The sequence below is a fragment of the Amblyomma maculatum genome, chromosome 2 (genome assembly GCF_055883805.1).
Source record: "Amblyomma maculatum isolate TAMU_Amacu chromosome 2, ASM5588380v1, whole genome shotgun sequence".
NCBI lineage: Eukaryota > Metazoa > Arthropoda > Arachnida > Ixodida > Ixodidae > Amblyomma > Amblyomma maculatum.
The window spans coordinates 200107937-200125783 of NC_139345.1; the positions used below are offsets into that span (position 1 = coordinate 200107937).

At 45.4% G+C, this 17847-nt stretch overlaps 1 pseudogene; it reads left to right on the forward strand.

The window, feature by feature from the left end:
- The first annotated feature begins 13679 nt into the window (after positions 1 to 13679).
- LOC146200923 (uncharacterized) lies at positions 13680 to 15258 on the forward strand (annotated as a pseudogene).
- The last annotated feature ends 2589 nt before the right edge of the window (positions 15259 to 17847 follow it).

The following is a 17847-nucleotide window of genomic DNA, read 5'->3' on the forward strand; positions in this document are numbered from 1 at the left end:
TCGAACGCTGGGGCCGTGAAAATAACTGCCATGCACCCGCACAAACGGCACATCATATGTGCGAACTTCTGCCGCGCTTGCTGCAGCAATGGGGTAGCCGGGGACTGCACCCCGCCTGTGGTTCCCGCAGCCGCCGGTAGACGGCTTTCAGTGGCGCCCCTACAAGTGGTGCGCGGGAGGTATAGGTAGTGCCTACTCTCCAGAAGAAGGTCTCGCTGTGGACGAGAGTGGAATGAAATTTCGTGGTTGTCTCAAAACGAGCTCGTCTCAAAACGAGCTCCCTCAAAACGAGCTCGTTTTGGTGCAAAGTTCCACAAGTTGTGTGCATTTGCAACTGGCTACTGCCTGAACTCGGAAGTTTTGCATTTACAGTAATCATCAACCCTTAGTAGGTCTTTTGGGGCATGACAATCCGATTCCCGCCATGTCAGGGGCCAGTTTTCAGCAATGGGCATTGTTGCTGGCAGCCCACAACTACTGGTGGGGTTATCGGAAGTCTAGAGAGATTGCAAACGCTGGCGCACTGTCGCGGCTGCCATTGACAACCCAAACTAACGAACCTGACAGAGTTCATTTTTTTTTCTGAAGTACCTCTCTCTGCTAAGGAAATAAAACTGCAAACTCGCAAGGACAAGATTTTATCAAAGGTGCTCTATTATACACAAACTGGTTGGCTTTCGAGCGCCACAGATGATCTCATCATCATCAGCCTGATTATACCCACTGCAGGGCGAAGGCCTCTCCCATATTTCTCCACTTAACCCGGTTCTGTGCAAGCTGTATCCACTTGACCCCTGCGAACTTCTTAATCTCATCCGCCCACCTAACTTTCTGCCGCCCCCTGCTACGCTTTCCTTCCCTTGGAATGCAGTTTGTTACCCTCAGCGACCATCGATTATCCTCTCTTCGCACTACATGTCCTGCCCATGTCCATTTCTTCTTCTTAGTTTCTCCTAGAATGTCGGTAACTTGAGTTATTTCTCTAACCCACTCTGCACGCTTTCTATCTCTTAATGTTACCCCGACCATTTTTCGTTCCATAGCCCTCTGGGTTGTTCTCAACTTAAGTAGAACTCTCTTGGTTAGCCTCCACGTTTCAGCCCCATAGGTGAGTACAGGCAAGATGCAACTGTTGTATACTTTCCTCTTGAGCGATAGCGGTAAGCTGCTAGTCATAATCTGCGAGTGCTTGCCGAATGCGCTCCATCCCAATCTTATTCTTCTTGTTATTTCCTTTTCATGGTCCGGATCTGCGGTTACTACCTGTCCTAAGTAGACATATTCGTCCACTACTTCCAGTCTTTCGCTACCTAATCCAAACTGCTGTTCCTTCCCAAGGCTGTTGAACATTACCTTAGTCTTCTGCATATTGATTTTCAAGCCTACCTTTCTACTTTTCGTGTCTAGGTCATCAACCATTATTTGCAGTTCATCCCCCGAGTTGCTTAGCAAGCAAATGTCATCAGCAAATCGCAGATTACTGAGGTATTCTCCATCTACCCTTATCCCTAACTGCTCCCATTCCAAGTCTCTGAATACTTCCTCTAAACAAGCCATGAATAGTACTGGAGAGATTGTGTCTCCTTGCCTAACACCTTTCTTTATGGGAATTTTGTTACTTTCTTTATGCAGAACTATGTTTGCTGTGCAGCCACTATATATATCTTCCAGCACTTTCACGTACGGCTCGTCTACCCCCTGATTTCGCAATGCCTGCATCACCGCCGAGGTTTCAACTGAGTCAAATGCGTTTTCGTAATCAATGAATGCTATGTATAAGGGCTGGTTATATTCCGAGCATTTTTCTATCACCTGATTGATGGTATGGATATGATCGATAGTAGAGTACCGTTTCCGAAACCCTGCTTGATCCTTTGCTTGATTGCAGTCTCGCACCGTATTTTGTTCGCCGCCACAAACGTTTTATCAACCAAGATTGTGTCTCTTGTGGAAACTGCGTAATAGTGCCAGTGTGCCTGCGTACACAAGTGCTGTCAATGTTACAGGAAGGCACCCAGGAATGACCCAAATGAAAATGCTGTCGCGTAACCACATGTGGTGGCCGAGATTAACTCAGGACATAGAATAAATAGTGAAAGAGTGGGCCATATGCCAGTTATCGAGAACGCGGCACAGTATTCCCTTGCCATCCTGCAGCTGGCCTACGCGTAGGTGGGAAAGAGTGCACCTACACTTTGCGTATTTTGATGGAGAGTGGTTTTTAGTGCTTGTTGACGCGCATTCTAAGTGGGTGGAAGTGTCTGTGATGAGCTCGATGGACCAGTGAAACGACTGTGGAAAAACTGCGGGGTGTGTCTGCAGCAAATGGGTTACCAGAAGAGGTAGTGACCGACAACGACCTGCAGTTTTCTTCTGCATATTTTGAGAACTTCTTGACCAGGAATGGCGTTCGGCACAGCAAATCTCCTCCTTATCATCCTGCTTCAATGGCTGGCAGTGCGGAGCGCTGTGTGCAGACAGTGAAAATTGACTTCTGCAAGCAGGTCCAGGGCGAGCACCGGAAAGGAGAAACGATGTCTATGCAACACCGTATTGATCAATTTTTTCTCAGATACAGAAACACCCCAGCGGGAACCACAGAGGAAACACCAGCGCAGAGATTCCTGTCGTGTTCGCCCCGAAACCGACTGAGCCTGCTGCACCCTGACTTGAAGCAAAGAATGAGAAGCAAATTGCATGTTAAAAAGCATTCTGCAAACTGAACCCGCGGATACTGGAGAGAGTTCGAGGAGGCTGATCACGTCCTGGTAAAGGGTCTCTGACTTTTGGTTAAAATTAGATAGCAGAGATAATCCGCCGGCGGGTGAGCGTCTACACGTACTTAGTTCTTATCGGGAGCGAAGAACAATACGTTCATGCTGATGACCTCCGACTGTGTACATTTCAGAACAAGGTGACATCTAACCAAACTACCGAGGTTATCCAAGCATCCATCTGCATATGACTCCGCCCGAGGGTACGGGGCTGTGCACCTCGAACAACACGGCAACAACCGAAGGAAACACTTCAGCACCAGAATTCTCGCAATCGGCTCTGAGCCTGCACCACAGCCTTATCCTCGACCTCCACCTGATCCTTAGCTAGATCCTCAATTGCCACCTGATCCCCAGCCTGGTCCTCAAGCGCAATCTACTCCGCAACCGCCACTTCATCGTAGCACTCTTAAGACAAAGGCCCCAGACCACTATCGGCCATAATAACGACAAACACTGTATAGGGGAAGGAGTGATGTGTCATTACTCTCACAGCATGCTTGTGTGACGTCATGGTCAGGTGATAGCGGCTTTAAAAGCAGCTGCACTTTATCTTGGTTTTCTTCATATGCCAGACAGTGTCTGAACAAACCCAGGAATATATCGTGCTCTCTTGTCAAGTGTGCTACTTGGTGAAGACAACACACAGATGAAATGTGGTTCTGCATCCCGCGCTACCCTCTACCTGTGCCATTGCACAGAACACAGAAGAGCAGCTGTTCACGTTGTTGAAAAAAAACAGGTACAACCCTCGAGCCTCTAGATGACGCCGCCTGCACAACTGCGTCAGTAGTAGGCTCTGTGCCTCTATTGTTCTACCTCAACATGATGCAAACAGCCACCCCCTTTTCCTTTTTTCTTTTTTCCTTCGGATAGTGTCAAATGACAGCTAGCAGGATGCGAGCAGCGGTGCTGGCAGAGCTTCGTTTTCCCTTAACCGAATTTACTACTGTAGCCGTCTACCTGCGAAGGTAGGATCCGGGATTCAGTGCTCTGCGTTGGCGGTAACGTCGTTTCATGACGCCATCAGTCTGCGTTTCTGCTGGCAAGAATTCATTGGCGACCTTGGCGTTGTGAAGTGAGACTGCATGACTCGGCGTGCATAATGCTGCGGAGTGTGGAAGGCTGCAGACGAGGGAGGTTGAGGGGGACACGTACGGGGGGTGAGTATTGTGGACAATTGTTTGCGAATTGTTTGCGCATTGGGAGGGAAGGATGAATTGTGTGCAGCTTGGTTTAAAACTGCGCACTGAATCCGCTGTCCCGTAGGAACACGAGCAGCAGTTTTAGGACGTGTTGCGCTCTGTAAAAAAGAAAAAAAAAACGTCCATCCATACACTTCGTAATTGCCATGTTAAATATAAACTGGGCCAAAAATATCTTCTAGTTAAGAAAAACTAAATTACCGTAACGTGTGAAACATTCGCAGCAGGAAAAAAAAAGGGCGGGGGAAAGGGGGACGAAGAAACACACACGACAGGAAGATGTGCCATTTATCAATGTAGAAGAAGAAGAATGCTGGGTTTTGCTTTTTTTTCCTGTTGCTAGCATTTTACAAGACTGATGTATAGCAGCGGGCCCAAACATCTGTGTTGCACTGTAAATTGTTTGGGCCCTTACATGCACATGCATTACCCAAGCCACGAAAACTCTATATTATTTATTCTCTCTGCTCCAACCCATACAGAAAGAAGAGGATGTAGGCCAAACTTGCCGCAATTTATAATGCGGAGTTTGGAAGCAATCTGCCTTCCTTGCAAGTCGAAAACAAATGAAAGTCGCTAGAGCGTCGGTGCAGGAAAACAAAAATAAAAACAATTGGGGCACTCGAGAGCGAACTGCGATTATGAGCAGTAAGTAGCATACAATGTCTTCTTTGCCTGTAGGTTATAACTTGTAACACCTGGGTTAAACTTTCAAGCGAATTGTCGGAGGTGCTTGAAAAGCAGCATCACATCACTGTGACTGTGTTGCTGACGCAGGGAAGAGTCGTAAGTCAGCACGCTCTGAAACAAGATGACACTGGCTCAGGGTAAGTTGCTTTTATTTGTTATTGCATAACAGAAGCTCATTCTAATGCAATTTTCAGTGAAGAAGACATGCAGTGAGAGCCTGCTGATCCTCAGCCACTGCCAAGCGTCAGCAGAAGGCACCGCCGCAAGGACACTTCACTGGAGTCGGCTTCAGATAATGAGAGACGCAGAGGCTGTAAGGGAGAGACGCCACAAAGACAGAGTGGCCCTGCTGCGGGAGCTAATAGCTGTCATTCGCGACAATAAAGAGAAGGCGTAAACACCACACTACTATGGCTACTGCTTCATTGTGCAACTAGGCCGTTTTCAGCACTGGTGACGAGCAATCATTTGCCTTCGGCTCTCACAGCACGCTGGCGAAATTATCCCGATATCTTCATTGTCGTTTCCTATGTCACCAAGATGAGGTAGGTCCGGAAACTCAACTATGAAATCTCTTTCGGCATTACACAAATTGTGCAGCACACAGGTGCCCAGTACAATTTTGCAGCACTGGAGAATTCTTTTGCATCGACTAAATACAGCCACCTGAAGCGCTGTTTCACAAGCCCGAACTTGTTCTCTATGACGAGCCTCTGCTGGCTATGACTCTTGTTAAACTTCTTTTCGCACGATGGAAAGCTTGCTCTGTTATCCCTGTAGGGAGTCAGCAGCCATGGGAGATAATGGGTATGCGGAATTGCGCATCTCCACAATTACCGGCGGCCTTTGAGAAAAAGGGGCTTTCCGTCAGCACGCGGGCGTCGTCCGCAGAGCCGGGAAACCTTACGAACACATCAAGGAGTTCGTTGATTTCGTGCAGATTTCCTGCAGAATGATCGGTGGCCACTTTTTCCTATTGATATAGTGGGAAGCAGTGGATTCTTCAGACTTGCAGATTTCCACGTGACTCCCATCAATACAGCCGACAGTGTTAGGAGTGCCTTTCCCACCACTCTTGCCAGAAAACATGCCTTGCTACAGGCCATCTCAGCATCGCCTGGCCAAGCGATCACATCGTCGCTGATATCGAAAAGGATGTGCAGCACTCTCCGGAGACAGAACAACAAATAACTCTGTAACGTCAAATCAATCTGCCACGGAGTTCATGCTAGTCTAGCTCCAGAGATAACTGAGGGCGGTTGTCACAGAACAGGCGGCATCCATTAATTTGCCCATGTTGCATTTATACACACGCTGAAGTGTTGTTCTGTGATCCCCATATGTTCACGCGACCTGTTTATGTGAACGTCGGTCGGGCGTGCAAGAACGCGTACGTGCACATTGCCTCGGAACAGTATAGCTTTTCCTGTGTTAGCTCCAGCTCTCTCCATCTCGAGCAGAAGAGTATACGTGCTGTCTGTGTCGTACTTTCCCCACTCAAAGTCACCCCTACTACGTCCAATGTATAGAGCTTCTTTTGTATATCCGTATATTCTTTTTTCCTGTAATGTGACCCCCAGAAGAACCGAAGTTGGGGCGTACGTGACTGTTGTTTATGTTGTGCGTTATTTTTTCAAACCTAACATGGCGGCCATGCAGTGCTGAAGTGTGGTGTGTCTACGTGAGCTCTCCTCTGTGAGTGAACTACTTTGTGGGCTATAAGTGCGTGTTTTGTTTCGGACTCCTACCCTGCGCACAACGAATCGTCGACAAGGGTGTAAAAAGAAGCCACCGAGGCCCCAAAATCAGTCCGCCCAGTTCGCTCCCGAAGAAAAAAACCCGAGCTACCGCCTACTCCCGGGGGGTACCCGAGCCGCTGCCGCCGGCACCACATTCACAGACCGCAAGCTGCACCGGAAGGATCGTCGCCTTCGAATGCCGCCCGTCTGCGTCGTCCCGATGACGGACTGCCGCCGTGTTCTTCGGTCAACTGTATGTTCGAAACTGCTATGAACTTTCTTTCCCTTGCTTTTACTTGAATTGTTACTTCCATCCCAGAAAAGCAGGACCCTGTACACGTAATTCGAAGTATTTAATTCGATGGTTTCTTCACTCGTGTCGTTGCCTTTTAGAATGTTAATTACTGCCCTCTAAATGTTTTGAGTATTCCTCGTTCTGAGCCTATACACATCTTCATATTGTTGTTTCAAGTCAACGCGTCTTCGTCGCATTCTCCAAGTTTGCTTACCGGCTACGTCGGGCATCGAACGACCACCCTCCTTTTGTCATGTCTCGATGGTGACCTCTGGTGATTACTGAGCGCGTGACAGTGATCAAGATAGTCTCTTCGGCAGAAATTTGTTGTCGTCTGCTCACAGCCTTCGTATATTAGAAAGAGCCCTTTAAGCGTTCGCACACAGCGTCAAAAGTCTCTCGGGACAATCTAAAGAATTTTTTGAACTTGAAGTCAGTACCTCGAGGTAATTTTTTGAAATAACCACTGATTCGATTGCAGTCCACACGAAGAAGCTTGCACGCTGCGAGAACAAATGCAGCTTCGAACTCGGCGTCGAACTCGTCGTCCTCCACAAGTTTCATGGCTAATTGAACAACGTCACCCATGTTCATCCACGAATTATGCAAGTCGCAAACGCAAAGTCACTAATCCAAGAGATCCGATGCAAACAAAAAAAAGTGGCACGGCGCCAGCGTTCGACTCGGACCCAGCAGGCGACAAGGTTTGCACAGCTGCACTTGTGCACTCGATGTGGCCGTGCCATAAAGAGTGCTAGTGTCGCACTGCACTTGCACTCCTGATACCTGCATGACAGTTGCGTGAACAGCTAGTGAACTACGTGCAGAAAGTGTAGCCAAACCGAGGAGACCTATCATTTGGACTCTACTCTTATGACCGGACATGGGTAAGATGGGAGGCTATTTCTAGGGCCAAGTGCATTTCATTGAGTTGTAGACAGCGTTCTGAAATAACCAACTCAGTTTTTTCTACCAATGCGCCTCCTACATGACCATATCGTCCAGCATTTCAAGGAGGCCTACAAAATACAAAAAATACCACACGACTGCGCTTCTATGCATTTTGAATTAACGAAATGTGCACGCTCACCGTCTCAATATCAGTGGCTGCAGCACTATCAACATAGTCTTGAAACTTATTAAGTGCATCAGCACATTGTGTCCGAGCATAGAACATGTGAGCAGCAATCAGTGGTGAGTTATAGGTAGGCCACCAACAGACAGAAGCTTTAATCAAGCTGTCACACTGACACAGGAACAATGGGAAGAAAAGCACTGAAGTTGCTTAAATTAAAGTAGGGTCCCCTTTCTTTGTATCATTGTGCAGCCCATCAAAATGAGTCGCAGCTGCTCACTTGACTAAGGTCAGCGGGCACATTTCGTTCGTCCCAAATACTGTTTGGAGCACTGCAGTATCGTAGGATATTGGCGTGTCTCAGGTTCTTTTTTCATATTTTGCTGGCTTTACAGAGATGCCAGAAAAAGCAGCCATGTTAGATGTAGTTTGATAGAAAAACCTGCTTAGGTTGATTTTGAACCCCCTGCAAACTGATGAAACGCACTTGGCTCCCAGCTGAATATTTATTATTTTACAAAAATAATCTTAGTACATTCAATAATAGAGCAGAACATAATTATATATTGAGGAATGCTACATGACGGAAAACAATATGTCATTGGCAGGCGTCTCGCCAGAAAACTCCAAAATTCAATTCAGCGGATAATTCATTTCATTGCGATTTTATTTGGTAATATATTGCGTCGTTTTTGTTTTATTAGCAGAAATTGAGAGCCAAAGCACTGGTCGTAGTAACCTGTCTTGGCACGTCACTGCAGAACACTGCCTTAGTGCTACTCCTACTTCTCTGTGTCCTCAATTCACATGCTGGGGCATTGCTCATCCACTTTGACGCAGCTGGCATGACCTTATTCTCGCGTACTGTGTTTACAAGATCAATGATAGGCGAGGATGGAATGAAGTGACTTGAGGGACTTGCAGATATGTTTGGCTTGGGGCATGCGCAGTCTCACCACTGAGTCTCTTCTTTCTATTTTAATCACAGCTTGGTGGGCTGCTGATATATATATATATAGCCCATACCACAGGCCGCCACAACAGTTCTGATGATTCTATCCAACTAGTTTGCCATTCGTTGTGTGGACCTCTCTGGATCTGCTAAATGCCAAACTCAAATACATATTTAGGCATCATCAGCCATGATGCCCATCACAATCTACAAGCAGAAAAAACCAAACTCTCAAGCTTTTCAATGCAATCTTGCAGCAAAAAGACGCACAGAAACATAGCTTTAAATGCCACCAGAAGCCAGGCATGCAACTTGGTTGCGTCACTTAAAGGTCTCCCCCCCCTCACTGTTTGGCCCACGGCCAGATACTACAGTGGGAACATATATGTGCGTGCTCTTTGGCAAGACGGGTGATGAGTTAAATATATGCTTACACCATGAGTTTGCTGCTTTCATTGAAATATGTAATAGTCTACCCGATTTAAGCCTGCGCTTGGATGTTTGAAAATGGGATGAAGATGCTGACAACACGAGTACTGCTGGCAACTGAAAGTTGCAAGGGACCATATTTAGGGAGCGCTCAGACACAAAAGTGACATAGATAGAAATTGCCAAAAACAAGTACAATTTGTAGGTCGAGGTGATTTGCGTGCTATGTATACCAGGTGTTTCAGTGAACAGTGTAAATATTTTTAAAAGATGTATTTAAGTGCTTTTTGTCAGACATCATTCTCATTATTATTTTATTTATTGAGTTCTCGTGAACAACAGATGTCAGTCACAGCCAGTGCAGCCACAATTTAGCCCACAGCAATAAAAAAACGCCCATACTCTTTCATTTTGCCTAACTGCTAAACATAGCGCAGCGACCCGAATGTTTTTGAAGATCCCTTTGTCTATTATTCTGCCGACAGCAGAGCGGCGAGCTGCCACGAGATTGCCTGAAACATTTTCCGTAAGTTGGTTGACTCCTACTTTCTGCGGGAAGCTTAAAACAATGGGCAGGAACTGGGGCATTCAACTTGATTTTAGTAAGAAACTTGCCCTCACAGAACATTAATATGAAGCTCGTAAGAATGCTCAGACCTTGCAGAACGGTGTCACAACATCTAATTGCAGCATTCCACCTGCGATCAATATGTTAGGGGTCAAAGACAGGCTGCATGCAACAAACACAAAGGTGGATGGCAACAGGCTGATATCGTGGTAACATAATAGGGCTCTTTGCTTGCCATGTAGACAGTACATGCTGTGCAATGAACCGGTTTTGGGTGGAGCTTTAGGGAGTCAGATCACAGGGCTATCTCTGTCTCCCTGCTTGCACTGTGGCGGCAGTTCACAAGCGTCGACTGGTGCGGCATTCTGGCCGCGCTTTCACATGTGTGCCCTGCCTAATAAGCGGAGCAATTTCTTCGAAAACATGCGTGTAATTTGGCAGGGCACGTTCAGCCGTTACAGTATTTTTATTGGTCACAACAGAGTGAAGGCTCTGTCTCGTGAAAGCAGAGTAGAGGCAGTTTTATTGCCGTGAGCTTAATTTGTGGCTTCATGTCTGTTACTAGTCCTTCTGTTCACGACACCCCGGCAAACAAAACAAACGATACCAAAATGACGTTTCTCAGAATTTTCGAAAACGCACTTTAGTGCACCTTTAAAGAGCTCAAAATGAAAAATACATATGTCTTTAGGAGCAGGCTCTCAACTGCACCAGAGATAATTTAGTGCAAACACTATTTTAATTTCATAGTTAATGAACTAATATTTGTACCTTATAATATTGACACATATATAAGGTACAAAGAGAGGGGTGTGGCCAAATGCGAAATCCACAGCGCAAATGAGCAATGTGTGAGTGCACCCTCCCTGTGCTTGTCGCAAAAAGAATTGGAATTTCTCAGAGGCAGGGTAAGTGTTTAACTTTTTTCTTGAATGCCCCTCTCCGCTACTGTTGTTAATCACCTTGTGCCACGATTTTAGTCCCGTGTTTTTTTACCGTTATATTTTATATCTTTTACTTGCCGTTTTGGCTATGTATATATCTGGTTTTACCGGTTTTGCCTTCCGTCCCGGCCTCTTACACCGTGGTTTTTATCGCTTTTAGTCTTTTCGGTTTTTCACCTTTTTATCGTTTTTTACTCTTGGACGTGACTACACTGTTTCGGTGATTGTGCAGGATCGCATTCGGCCACACCCCTCTCTTTGTAGCTTATATATGTGTCCTGCTTCGGAATAAAATTACAGTGGTTAGTCAGCGCCTGTGTCTTTGTCTCCTTTCCTTCGTGTTTCGTCCCGTTCCTTGCGCTGTTTTATTTCATTATGCAGTACCAACTAGCCCGGCATCTTGCACTTCTGTACCAGTCAGTTGCCCGTTGCTGTGCAGTTCTTGCCTCAAAGTATGAGTTAACAGTTTTTACTTCGCACACCACAAGTATGCAGTGCTCCTTAGCGCACATACCCATTAGCAATTCTCTTCTTGAAAGTGATCACATGGCCTCTAGCTACCATGCACTTATTTTTCTATTCCAAGGACAGACATGGCATTTTGTAGAGGACCTGAAATCCTACCAAATGCTTGGAACGCATATGTACTAAGCATGCTGGAAGAGGGTCGATGGAGGCCTATTACAGGCATTGGGTACTTTTTTTTTAGAATATCCTTCACAAAAGACACAGCCGAGCCCTGCTAAGCGTGACGACAGCAGTCGTGGACAAAAACAGCAGCGTACGCGTGAGCTCTGTGCTTGGTTGGGTGATTTCTCTTTTAAGTACAGACATCTTTAGTTTGTGTTTTGTTCAACGAGAGAACAAATTTGTTACGCTTGTTTACTATCATTAGAGTGTGCTCGAAAAAACTATTTCCACCTCGTCTAATCCAGTCACTGAAAGAGTTACGAGGAAAAGTAATTTTCCCTGCTGCTAGGATTACCACGCGAAATGGGTTCTGAAGCAAACCTGAAATAAAATCATTTTGGTATTTTGAAATGCAGAACTGCACATAAGGGACGGGACAAGAAAGAAGACAGGACAGAACTGTATTTTTTGGGCATCATGCCGCCCGCAAACTTGTAACTGCATTATAAAGTTACAAAACAATTTTTGTATCGCATAATAGTATTTATTCAGGGTGTACAAATATTCAAAAGTGGACTTCAATGATGGCAATAAAAAAATTTTACGATTGGGACACAACTGCCTTTGAACACATTATACAGTAGAAACCCGCTATAGTAAACTCGGATACAGTAAAGTGAAACTGAAGTCCCAGTCCGTCTTCCATAGACAACTGTACATTTCTCACGCTTTGTAGAAAAGACATTTCTTGTAAAAATTAGTTATACTAAAGTGCGCCTGCATGTGGCGGACGACTCCCACAATATGACATTGCTGCCCGCGCACTACCTATAATTCCGAGGAAAGATTTTTTCTATTGGAAAAAAAAATGACATCGAGTGTCCTTTTTGAGTGGCTTTACCACCATGCTCAGCAGCATTCTGGAGAAGGCTACTTTACGAAGGCATTGGAGTCGTGCATAAGAAAAAAAAAGCTGTCAACAAATATGGAAAGTAGTCGGCAGGGTCCGTTTAGAAAGCAGAGAGTAAAAGTTATGCAAGAAATAGGAAAGGGGAAGAAACGGGAGAACATTCACATCACTGTGCAGCACGAAGCATGAGGCAGCGGAGGCAAGAAGTGGAGGTTGTATACGTATTTCCCTCAAGGAACTTATTGAGGGAAATAGGTATACAACCGAAGGAATACTGGGACACGACAGAGAAAATGAGAGTGGAAGTCCGGAAACGAATTCATATCCCCCCCATTACCAAAGAACATGCACCCTGAATATAATAAGCAAAGACGAGAGAAAAGGGCCGAAACACAGACACGGAGATTCGAGACGGAAAATTCAGGTAGAATTGCATATGTAGACGCTGCATACTGCGGCAAAGGAAAAATGAATGCAATCGTACTCAATGGCAAGCGATAAATGGTTACAGCACTGTCTATAAAAACAAAATCGATACAGACAGCGGAAGAGGCTGCAATAGCACTGGCTCTTGCTCAGACCGAGGCAAACTACATAGTCAGTGACAGCAAAAGTGCAAGCAGGAGCTACACCGCTGGAGTAATAGCAAAGATCGCGGGTAGAATCCTCGATCAAAAGCGAATAGAAAGAGACGTCACCCTTGTTTGGACGCCAGCCCACGCAGGCGTGCCCGGAAACGAGGCGGCACACAAACTAGCCCGAGATCTCACACACCGGACTGGAGGAGTGCCACCGGAGCAAGGCAAACAAGAGGACCTGATTAACAATAGCGAAATAACAATGCACTACAGACTGAGCAGGAGGGTTCTACCACCACCAGACCCACGTTAGGCAAAGAGGAAGCAGTAGCATGGAGAAAGCTACGGACAAATACATACCCGAACCCAATTCTTGTCAATCATATATGGCCACAAATACGATCAGACCTATGTTCATTATGTAATGAAAGGGGATCTCTAGCTAACATAATATAGGAATGTGCGAAGTCGCCAGGCCGGGCTGAAAATATAACTAAAAACACCTGGGAGACCCTTATGCGAAGCTCAGACACAAGAACCCAAAGAGAAATTGTTCGACTGGCCGAAGATGCCGCCGGAGTCCAAGAACTGCCGGCGTGCAACTAAGGCGATTGTCCCACCTTCCAGGTCTAACCCCCGAAGAGCGGGACAGTCACTCTGTTGGGTGAACAAAAGTTCTCTTTCTCTCTCTCTCTCTCGTGCAGATGGATGCCCTAGGTGCCCTGCTTTCAAACATCTTGTGCGTGCTTTGCTTCGCGACTGAGCTGACAGTTCAAGGAGGCACCGAACTTGGACTAGCAATTTAACTTCAGATGGTGTGTCTGCATTGTGGTGTTATATCAAGTGTCTGGAACTCTGCACACCAGAACAAAGGGATGGCATTTGATGTGAATATCAGAGCCATAATGGCAATGAAGCAAATAGGAAAGGGCCAAACAGCCCCCAACGACTTTTGGGCCGCAATGAACGGGTCCCAAAGAGTCCTTTACAATCGGACCTTTCAAAAGCACCTGAAGAAGACCGTCAGAGACCGGAGGCCCAGTGTATGGAAAAGTTTCATGCTGAATCAGCAAGTGCAGTAAAGGAAGTATACAAACAGATGAACCCAAGCTTTTCCAGGGACATCACTGTCATTTATGACGGGACCTGGCTCAAGCGGGGCCACAGTCCCACATTGGAGTTGGGGCAGTCATAGAATATCATACATACCTCATCCTCGATGCACTGCTTTTATCTACCCCGTGCTTTGGTTGTCAGATGGGACCTAAACCTTGCGACTTGGAATACGCAAGTTGGCATGAGCATCATGTGTGCCAAAAGAACACTGATGCCGAGTCTGAGAGGATGTAGGTGGAGGCAGCACTAACTCTCTTTGGACGTTCTGTGACAAAGCACTACCTGAGCTACACAACACTTGTGTCTGATGATGACAGTGACACCGTCTCCGCGCTGGTACAGGAGAATGCTTATGGGCTAGTTCCCATTGCAAAAGAAGAATGCCTAAACCATGTAGAAAATAGAATGGGAACTGCATTACGCAACCTTCTGCAGAAAAGTGAGAAGCCCTTAGGAGGGAAGGGCAGGCTGTCAAAGGCCCTCATTGACAACCTCACAGACTATTATGGTTGAGCCCTGCAAAATAATTGCAAGGATATGGCTGCAGTGCAGCGTGCAGTGATGGCATCATATCATACGTTAACAGACACGGAGCCTCGGCATAAATTTTGCCCCGAGGGTGCCGACACGTGGTGTCGCCACGAAGCTGCCGAGGCAAAAGGAGCAGCGCACCCAATGCACAAGTACAACCTCCCAGGCTATGTGCTGAGTCTATGCTCCCTATATATGAGCGCCTTTCGCAAGGTTCGCTTCTTCAACGCTACCTAGGTGCAAAGACCCAAAGCGCATCGGAGTCTTTTCACTCAGTGTTGTGGTCCTTGATGCCCAAGGAGCCACATGCATCTTTAATTTGTGTGGAGACAGCACTCCATGATGCAGTGATAAAGTACCGTTGTTGCCAAAAGTAACCAGACAGCATGTTTTGCTTCTCACTTGTATTATAAAGCCAGTAAGGATTCCCACATTACTAGAACTAGCTAAGAAGTGAGGACTAGTGCACACCTTTACATTGTAAAGATTTTGAGAATCAGAAGTTGTATGAATCTGCTACCACATGGCTCAGAAGCAGATCCTGCAGCCTGGTTACTTTTGGCAACGACGGTACAATGCTTGTTTGCCACAGGGCTACCAAAGAAGTCTCAATGTCAGTCGGATTCACACCTGACCACCTGGCCATCCAGCGAGCTACTTGGAAAGATGCCTTGAGCATGGCCAAGGCCATGAAACGGAATCAGGAAAAAACTGGGGCGGCGAACAAAAACGTGCTCAAAGACATTTCAATCTGCTGTGCAGGGTAATTTTAGACCCAGAAGTGTCAAAACTGTTCAGGGCCATTTTCTGGGAATTGTCTTGTATGGCTGCGCATCTCAGTATATCAGGAACTGCTTGTCAGATTTGCATGGGGTTTCTTTTATACCCTACCTGAATGAATTTTTGAGGGCTAAGTAAGCCCATGTATTCAAAATAATATGTTCGGAATTTTTCATAATTAATTTGAATACTAAATATAGGTGTAATTGATAACAAAAAATCCAGTGCTATGCTACAATGTTTCAGCAAGGAAATTTGAAAAAGGACTTTGCCTTGCCTCGATAAACCTATCCTGGAATCAGCATGACATATTTCACAATGCTAGTGCTTTTCACAATTTCTTCAGGCCTGGTATAAAGGACCTATCCTAACCAATTTGATATGCTTCTATGACTTGAGAACTAGCTTGCGAAATTCTATGAAACTTTGTCGTTTTTCATTTGTTAATGTTGTGAGCCTGCCCTGATATTTTCATCATGATAACTTAAGAAACAAAAAAGTTTTTGCTGTCTCAACCTTCGAAAGCAGTTTTCTGAAAATCAACATTTTTTGCACGGTGTAGCTGCTAGGGAAAGCCATATCTCAGGAACCGCTTATCGGATTTTTATGAGTTTTTTTTTACATACCTAAGTAGAGTTTTGAGGGTATGGCTGTTCATTTTTTTTTTCAAAAATTTCATGTGTATTTAGGGGTAGTCAATTAAGGTATCGTTAAGTGTAAATTTTAACACTAAATTTCGGGCTGTACTAAAATTTTCCAGAGACTCAATTTGGAAAAAAGTAATTGTCTTTCACTGGGGTAACTATCCAGGAAAGACCATAACAAATTGCGCACTGCTAGCACATTTTGAAATTTCTCCAGGCCTGCCCCAAGGGACCCCTATAAACTATCTTCTATAAGCAGCCAGAAATTTGCCAGCGGTCGGCGAAGATTTGGCCTGAAGGGCCCCTACCAGGATTCAGTTGACTGCAGCCGTAAGGTAGGAAGTTGGGCGAGTTGGTATAGACCCATATTTGAAATTTTGTCACGGAATACTAGCCCCTTTGTGTGTAATATTAATCACAAATCACGGTATGCCCCCGCATGTGTGCGGTTGTATATGAGTTCCCTTTATCTTGCGGTAAGGAGTATGCTCGTCAGACAGGCCTTTGTATAAATGTGCGTCTGAAGGAACATTTGGGGGCCTTGTCATTCGACTCTTACTCGCACGTCGCTGTACGTTGCAGGAAATGAAGAGAAAGAAAAATAAGAAAGGTAAAAAGAATGGGGAACAAGCTCGCTACTCGCTGTTTTCACAAGCATTCTTTTCCGTCATCGAGAAGAGTCAACATAATAAGTTAAGGAGGTCTACTTTATTAGATAAAAGGTGATAGGTGCATCAGCCAGCCTTTCGTCTCTCTTGCAGACTGAATTTTTATATCTAAATAAAACATGGAATGTAATGCCGAGGTCTTTTTTTACTTCCTTGCAGTTTTCGCGCAGGTGCATCTATTTGTGGCTTACTGGTTATTCTGCACATATTTCTTCTGTTTATTCAAATAAACTTAGTTGCGAGTCTGCGCAATTGTCCTGTTCTTTACGTGTTTAGTCTTCGTTTTTTGAAGTGCAGTGCGTTTTTTCAATCACGACTGCGGCCATTATTAATCAAACCTGACGGGGAACATTTGCAGCACAATGCAGCGGTGAAAAGATGTGAAGGTGCGGCATATGCAGTTTTGTTGCGTTTGCCTGCCGCGTGCGTTTCTCATATATTGCCTCCTAAATGACAAACAATAGAAGACACCGTGTTCATGCAAGGCATTGGTTTTCATATGAGACTGAACTCGGCCGTAATCGAATCACGTTGCATGCATGTTAAAGAGGTACTTCCATAAGATGTAAACAAAAAGTCTTATACCTGAGAAAAAACTCCACAGAACCAATGAGAGCATGATGGGAGGTATTTTGGACTGTTTTCTTCATAAAGTAACGAGATGCACTTAGTGAGCAGCCATTTAGTTGTACAAGAACGGCTAATTGGGCGAGTTGGTGAACCATGTTGGACACTAATATAAGTGCGCAACAAAGACGAGACAAAGAGGAGAAGTGGACAATGACGGCTCAGAACTCACAACTGATTTTATGGAAGAACGGAAGAGTATATATGTACACACACTTGATGTACCCACATGATTGATGAATAAGACGATGATGAATAAGATTGGCAAGGTAGGTGCAGCAGTTCAAAGAAAGCTGGGGGCACAAGAAGTAAGAACAGATGCCAGGTTAATCACGCAAAGAGTTTTATTAGTTCTAGCATGGGTGTAGTATATCAAATACCATTGTCCTGTGGCCGTACGTATATTGGGCAGACAGGCCGTTGCATCAACATTAGGCTGATGGAGAATGCGCAGTGCTTAAAAAAGAATGAAACAAACTTAGCAAAACATTGTAACGCGTGTGAGAGTGTACCTTTTTTTGTTGATACTAATATACTGTTTCTTCATAAAGACCGGACTACTCGAGAAATCGCCGAGGCTTTCCATATTAACCGGAAGCAAAATGTTTGTGTCAGTAAAACGTCCTTCGCATTGACAGAAAAAGAGATGGCCATGCTGCACAATCCATAGTGCGTCGGCAGTTTTCACCACG